At 45.3% G+C, this 6,884-nt stretch overlaps 1 protein-coding gene and 1 long non-coding RNA gene across 2 annotated transcripts in view; both read left to right on the top strand.

Annotated features, from left to right (window-relative positions):
• LOC119458270 (glucoside xylosyltransferase 2) overlaps positions 1 to 6,884 on the top strand; it is a 103,043-nt gene that overhangs the window by 3,518 nt on the left and 92,641 nt on the right. The window lies entirely within an intron of this gene.
• LOC125946869 (uncharacterized) lies at positions 1,274 to 2,858 on the top strand. Its single transcript, XR_007467940.1, has 2 exons — positions 1,274 to 2,340; positions 2,616 to 2,858. It is a non-coding gene; the product is annotated as an uncharacterized LOC125946869 (long non-coding RNA).

The following is a 6,884-nucleotide window of genomic DNA, read 5'->3' as shown; positions in this document are numbered from 1 at the left end:
ACCGCGGCGGACCGTGAGTGGTATCACGTGACCTATTGGACTGATCGGCCTTAAGCGGACAAATTCGATATGCCAGTTAGAAGCTTATGTGAAATTGTTACAGCGTTCGCAAGTGTTTTTCAAAAGTCATGCTCACAAATCAGCAGTATATTCCGATTCCTGACCCGCCGTGGTAGCTTAGTGGCATGGTGTTGCGCTGCTAAGAGCGAGGTCGCGGGATCGAATCCCGGCCGTGGTGGCCGCATTTCCATCCGAGCGAAAGGAAGAAACACCGTGTACCGTGCTTTGGGGGCACGTTAAAGAACTCCAGGTGGTTGAAATTACTCCAGAGTCCTTACTACGGCATACCGCATAATCAATTCGTGTTTTTGGCACGTAAACCCCATAACTTAATTTTAATTTAATCAGATCGCTGTGTGCAACCACAATTTTGTCCACTGTCGATGCCTGAATAGCTGCAGTTCACAGAAAAGCGATATCGTTTTCACAGTTGTGTTACAGAGTTGTAAACTTAGTGCTTCAGCTTCCTTTTTTTAATTTTGCGATATTCATCAATTTCAGTTAAAAAAAAAGTTGTCGCAGTTTCACCTTAAAGGCGAAGCATCAATTGCGATAGCAAATTGTAGAGAGCTATACGGAGTAATGATAGTAGCTTAATCAGCTGTATAAACGTGGACATGCAGCAGCACCGGCAACACGCAGAACTGTTGTCGACGCCGTCGGCGTTTTGCCCGCGGTCGCACAAAATGCGTGCGGCGTTGGTGACTGTTGCCGGAGCCTCTGATATAAATAGGCACTTGGTGCCGCAGCTAAACGACGCCCCCCCCCCCCCCCCGGCCTTTCGCGCGTCGGAAGAGGGTACGTTTACTCTACATATATGGTGCTTGTAGAGGAGGAAAGAGACGCCTACTTCTGCAGCCCTTAAGGGAGCACAGCGCAGAACGCGCGTTTGTTCTCCGCCGTGCGTTCACTCCCCGTGAAAGCGCGCGTCCCTCGCGCTCTTTCACTCGCACATACAGCGTTCGGCGGCGCGTGGCGACGATTTCATCTCCATTGACGTCATACGGAACCTCACGGCGACGGCGACGCCGACGGCAGAAATCTGCTTTTGAGTGTCCATATAATTGCTATCGCAATAAAATTAATACCTAAATGAAAACAAATGCTAGCTGCAGGTGGTAGACTTTACCCTTTTCGTTTAGACTCAACTAACCTAATCAGATTGGGTGCAGTGTAAGCGCAGCAAAACAATTGTTTCATTTCCTTGTTCACATCTGAGTTCTGGCCCTGAAGGTTCTTAAGAATCAACGCACTTCATAGTTATCAGCCACGCAGGATAGGGGTACAGAATGCAACGGAATGCTTTGAAGCTACTGCCATGTACAAATGCTGGAAACAGTACGTCAATTAAGTGATACGAGCGATTGCTCATTCTACATTACGGCAGCAAAGTCAGCCTCTTTCTTTTATGTACCTGAAGTTTGTTATATTTGTATTATCGTACTAATAATTTAGTAAACGAGTGGTTGAACTGCATCAGTTTGTGTTTATTGATGAAAGCGCAAATTAGACAAGGCCGCTACCGAACAGAGGGCGTGTTCTGGAGCCGTTCAGTATAACAGATACACTGTGCTTAGAGATAATGCCGTCTCGAAATCTTATTCACTTTTCTGTTCATGCCATTACAATGTTGTCTTTTACATTTCGTAATGATGTTTTAGAAGTACTAATATTGCCTCAAATGCAGCTAAAAAACTAGGTAAACTTAAAAGGAGAACGTGGTCACACTTTCGGGAATTCAAACAAGTACTGCTTACCCTAAATAATTGGTATTTTGTTACAACAGGTTTTGAACAGGGGTCGAGAAAGAGTATTTTGTGTACGAGGAACACTTTCTGTGTAACCTCGGAGAATAAGAGCAGCAATGCGCACTTCGACTATAGCGCAACGAACTGCCATATAGCACGATATTTGCTTTTTATGCTCTGGACGAACGATAATAAAAGCCTCGCCTCGCACTATATAAAGAGAGCAAGCGCTCGCCAAGACTAAATAAAATGAATCAGGTGTCGGAAAAAGATAATTCGTTATTAGGAGCAAGGCAGTATCAACAACGGCGATACCACCACCAGGCAGCAGGCTTGATCTGTATAATTGGTTGACTATTGAATAAAAACAGTTCAGTTATTGCTGTGTTAAGAATTTTTTTGCTTACATTTGATTTCTTACACTACATTGCTTGTTTCCTCGCTCTGCTCTTCTCGATATGGTCCTTTATTTTTTGGCAGCCTGCTGTCATAGTTTTGGTACACTGTTGCCGTTATTCCTTCTGGAATAATTGTTCATTGTTGCCCCCCTCCCCCCGATCATTCCACTTTCAAATAATCTTGATTGTACTTGCAGATCTTGTGTTATTATTGTGTGAAATGTTGTGTGGTTCCAACAGTTCGGTTACTTGCTGTGTTAAGAATTGTTTTGCTTACATTTAATTTGTTACACTCCATTGCTTGTCTTCCTCGGTCTGCTATTCTTGATATGCTCCTTTATCTTTGGCAGCCTGCTGTCATAGTTTTGGTACTGTGTTGCCGTTATTCCTACTGGTGTAAAAAATAAAGAAGAGGTATTCATTGTTGCCCCCCCCCCCCTTCCTGATCCTTCCACTTTCAAATAATCTTGATTGTACGTGCAGATCTTGTGGTATTGTTGTATGAAATGTTGTGTGGTTCCTTTTTCTGTATAGAATGGAGATCCACATAGTTTATAACTTCGACACTTACATTCCCTCTGTATTTGTATTGCTGACAAGTATGGCGTGATGGGCATGTTGGTTCACCTTGAATAGCAGTAGTTGAGCGCTTAATAGACGAGGACAAAAAAGGAGACAAACAGAGCTACTCACAACAATGAAGTTGAATTCCTTGACACAGAGAACAAGAGAGTGCCCTCGAACGCACGTCACCGACCACGTGAACCACATTGTCACCGCGGAACAAGATGACCAAATAGAGTGCGCAAACAAGAAAAAAGAAATTTAGTTACACATGCGCAAAAAATATCAATTCTTTGTTGGACAATGCTAAGCAAGTCTTGATGATACAGGAACCACCGTGATAGTCAATCTGCTCACTCACAATTATTAAACGGGTGATTTCACACTTGCTGCTTCCTACGATCTGGGTTTTATCGAAGGGGGGGCACACCCACAAGCATGGCAATAAATAGCTAGAAAACCATCTGACGGCGTTTTGTTTACTTTGTAATTGTGCTCCTTAAGCCGTTCGTTCACGCACCGTCCCGTTTGCCCAACGTGACACCGGCTGCATTGTAACGGAATGCAATAGACGACTTTGAGCTTAATGAACCTATTTTTGTGCTTCATTTTGCAACTTTTCTTTAGTTTCTCATTCGGATCAGTTGTCCTACAAAACTGCCCAGCTTGCTAGGTGCTGAGAAACAACCTGTACATTGTCCCGAGCACCCAGTTTCTTTAGATTGTGCGAAACTTGGTGGATATACGGAATGGCGGCTACATTGCGCTTTTCAAAAGGAGGCCCAACGTTCGTGTTGGAAACACACAGACCAGTATTTTTGCGACGGAGGACCCCTTCTGCGACTGACACTAACATATTAGTTGGATAACCGGACTTTAAAAGCCGTGAAACTTGCTCGTTGAAGCCGGATGGCACTAAATGGCGACAAGACTTATCAACTGCGTTATTAAAGCACATCTTAGTGATACTACGTTTTACTAGTTTAGTACGGTTGGAATGGCATGCTAAAAGGGCTTTCTTGGCTCTCCGTGCATAAGACCAACAGGTGCGGTGATCGGTGGACACTAGTTTCACGTCCAGGAACCTTATGGTTCCGTTAACAGGCATTTCGGCAGTCAGAACAAGGGGTGAATGACAATTACGTATTACCTTCAATGTATAACCTTCAATAATTAAACTTCACTGTAGTGATTAGCGCCTGTGTGTCTCCTTTTTTGTCCTCGTCTTTACTAAGCGCTCAACTACTGCTATGTATTGCTGACTTTTTAAGGCATTGTTTAGATATTACTTGAGCAAGTTTAGGCGTTCCTTTGAAGAAAGGTATTTGATTTATTGGTGTAATAAATCATAGCGTGTATTTGGTGATTTTCTATGATGACAACTTTCAATATTTCTTCAGATTTTGTTACTGAAGCGCTTGCTCTTTCTGTATTCTTTGTACATTCGGAGACTGCAGAATACGGAGCTTGGAGGTACTGTTTTGAAACGTTATCCAAGATTTGTGAGTCTTGTAGAGAGTATTTGTCTCCCTGTTTTTTAATGCCAATTTCCTAAACTGAACCACCCAAAAACTTTTTATACGACTTTCCCAGTGTACCTAAATCACATTCGAAATACATCGCAATAGCTGAATTACGTAACAGAATATATATGAAAACGAACTGTATATTTTTGAGGATATATATGTATCTGTAGCTTTTATGATAATTTCTGAGTTTCTCACATCGGGCTTTCCCTCGCTTGCGGTAAACTAAATAGTACCTGTCGGTGCATGGTTTCCGGAGCAAGCACCGCGTCCGGGTTGGCAGAATGCCGGCCGGGAAGCTCTCCACGAAACGCTGATGGTAATGAAGCAAGGCGACCCGCACTGGCGCAAAGACCACTCCGTTAGTTCAGATGCAGGAACAATGTTTCTGTCGCGTGGTCGGTGCACGCTGCAGCTCAACGCTGGATATGCCCAAACGTGGCGCTTCGGGAAACCGGAGGCCGAGGCAAAGCGACAATGTCAAAAAACGCCTGAAGTTCCAAAGCGCGAAGCGGACGCACACATCATGCCCACCGTGCGCATGCCGCAGTACGGGGAATGCGAGATCAACACAATAACCTAATCAGGCAAGTTACAAGATTATTTGTTAATTGTGCAAACTATCTATATGCAACTTCATAATTGCGCAAAACTTCAGAATATGCAAACGAAAAACGTATACAACAAGATGGGAATGAAAGTGTCAAGAAATCGTGACGTAACTGTTCCTGGGGCCATGTTCTGTAACGGTTCGCTTGTAACCGGTTCACTCTTACGAACGCCAGTGGCTGGCGCTGGGCGCTCCTGCTGGCATGACCACAAATTTTGTTGTCGTCACGCGGGTTGCCTAGTCATATGCAAAGCCGAACCTCTCGTCTGCAACGAGCAGAACTGGGAGTTTTCAGCGGTGCGTCGGGAGTGAAGAAGCGATTGGGCTGTCGCAACCGTCACTCAGTCGCATCATTACAACCGCTGCCAAGGCGATACGGTTGTAGGTAAAGAATAATAATGGGTGAGATTCCATCCATGGTGCAAGACAAAGCAGCAGTCAAGCAAGACTTTCTTGATCACGGCAAGACTCCCGAAGTTGTGGGATGTGTGGATGGAACTGTTTGCATCAATTGTCCGCCCTAAGACGCTCAGCCCCAGCGATACAGAATCCTATTGGGGCCGCCAACGGTATTGCGCCTTCCGGCAGGACGCCCTCGTTCACTGGTCCTCCTCGCGGCGCCACGTTCCACTCTTTCTCTGCGTGACGTCACAGCCAGAGCAAACCGGTTCTAAAGCGAAGCGCTACAGTATACGGCCCCTGTTCAAATGAACTTTGTTTTTTGTATTCAATAATCTTGTAGTCGTGAATACTTCAGGTACTGTATTTTGTAATAAGTGGGAAGGTGCTGTATTTTCAGCATTTTCAGGATTTCGTTAGCATCTGTTGTTAGTGCGGGGTTCCAAGGTACCCCGCAAATTGAAGGAATTGTTAACATATTGTCACGGTGCTGCTTGGCTCGTGGTAAAGAATACAAAACAACGATGACGTATCTATCATCGAGACAGAGACGAGACTGTTTGTAAACAAATTAAAAAACACTATATTTAGCGGATGTGAGGAAAAAGAAACATTTACCTGCCAAGATAAAGAACCAAGTAAACAACATGCAGAAAAGTCATGTAGAAAGCCTAGAAAGCTCAACTAAGAAACACTGAGCCTATTTACGAAGAGCAGCGAGTTCTTCGGGTCATGTAGAACAGGTTTAGCCACTCGACGCTGGAGGAGTAGTCATCAGGCGGCGATGATCGGCGCTGCTGTGAAGATGGGCACTGTGGAGACGGGCAACGGCCGGACACACTTGGGGCGTTGGCCAGCCGGAGCTGGGGCACGGTGCTGGCGACGCTGCGCCACCTGGGTGGAACACCCTTCCGAAGTTTGCCAACCCCATGCAGGAAGAAGGTGGACGACGCAGTGATCCCAGGCGGGAGCCTCGAGCGGCCTTGAGCCAGGAATTCGAGTGGCACCTTCTTCTTCGTTTTCCTCCACGTCTGCCACGCTGGCAGTCCCCTTATTAACTCTCCCACGTGCCCTCACGCCTGCTTCTTTTTTTTTCTCGCCGCACGTGAACCGGCGCCGATGCGCTATCGGCGCTCTTTTCGCCACACTTCGTCGTCGTCGTCGTCCGTATGTTCAGACACACACTGTCTCACAGTTCTTAACTCCGCGCACATCATCATACATTTGCCGGAAACAAAATAGGTTCGTAATAACATTTGCTGAAAATATCTGCGCAAATCGCTCTTTAAGCGAGAAACGTGTTTCTTGTTTTATCAGTTGTACCGTTGCTAACTAGAACTGCTATAAATTAAACAATCTTAGTGAAAGGTACGGGTGTCGTCCGCCATTTATTCTTACTTGTTCGTCCTCAATTTGTGCTCGCTTGCATTGCCTCCTCTCTTCTCCCAAGCCCACTTCGTCTTCTTTCATACATCCAGGGCAGAGCGCTTCATTCTTCCGGACATCTTTTTATTACACCTCTTGGCTTAATACTTGAATATGTTGCGAATAGAGAGGCACTCCGTTTGACCTAGGCTCC

Source organism: Dermacentor silvarum, chromosome 7 (assembly GCF_013339745.2).
Source record: "Dermacentor silvarum isolate Dsil-2018 chromosome 7, BIME_Dsil_1.4, whole genome shotgun sequence".
Taxonomy (NCBI): Eukaryota; Metazoa; Arthropoda; class Arachnida; order Ixodida; family Ixodidae; genus Dermacentor; species Dermacentor silvarum.
This window is presented reverse-complemented; position numbering and strand designations above follow the sequence as displayed.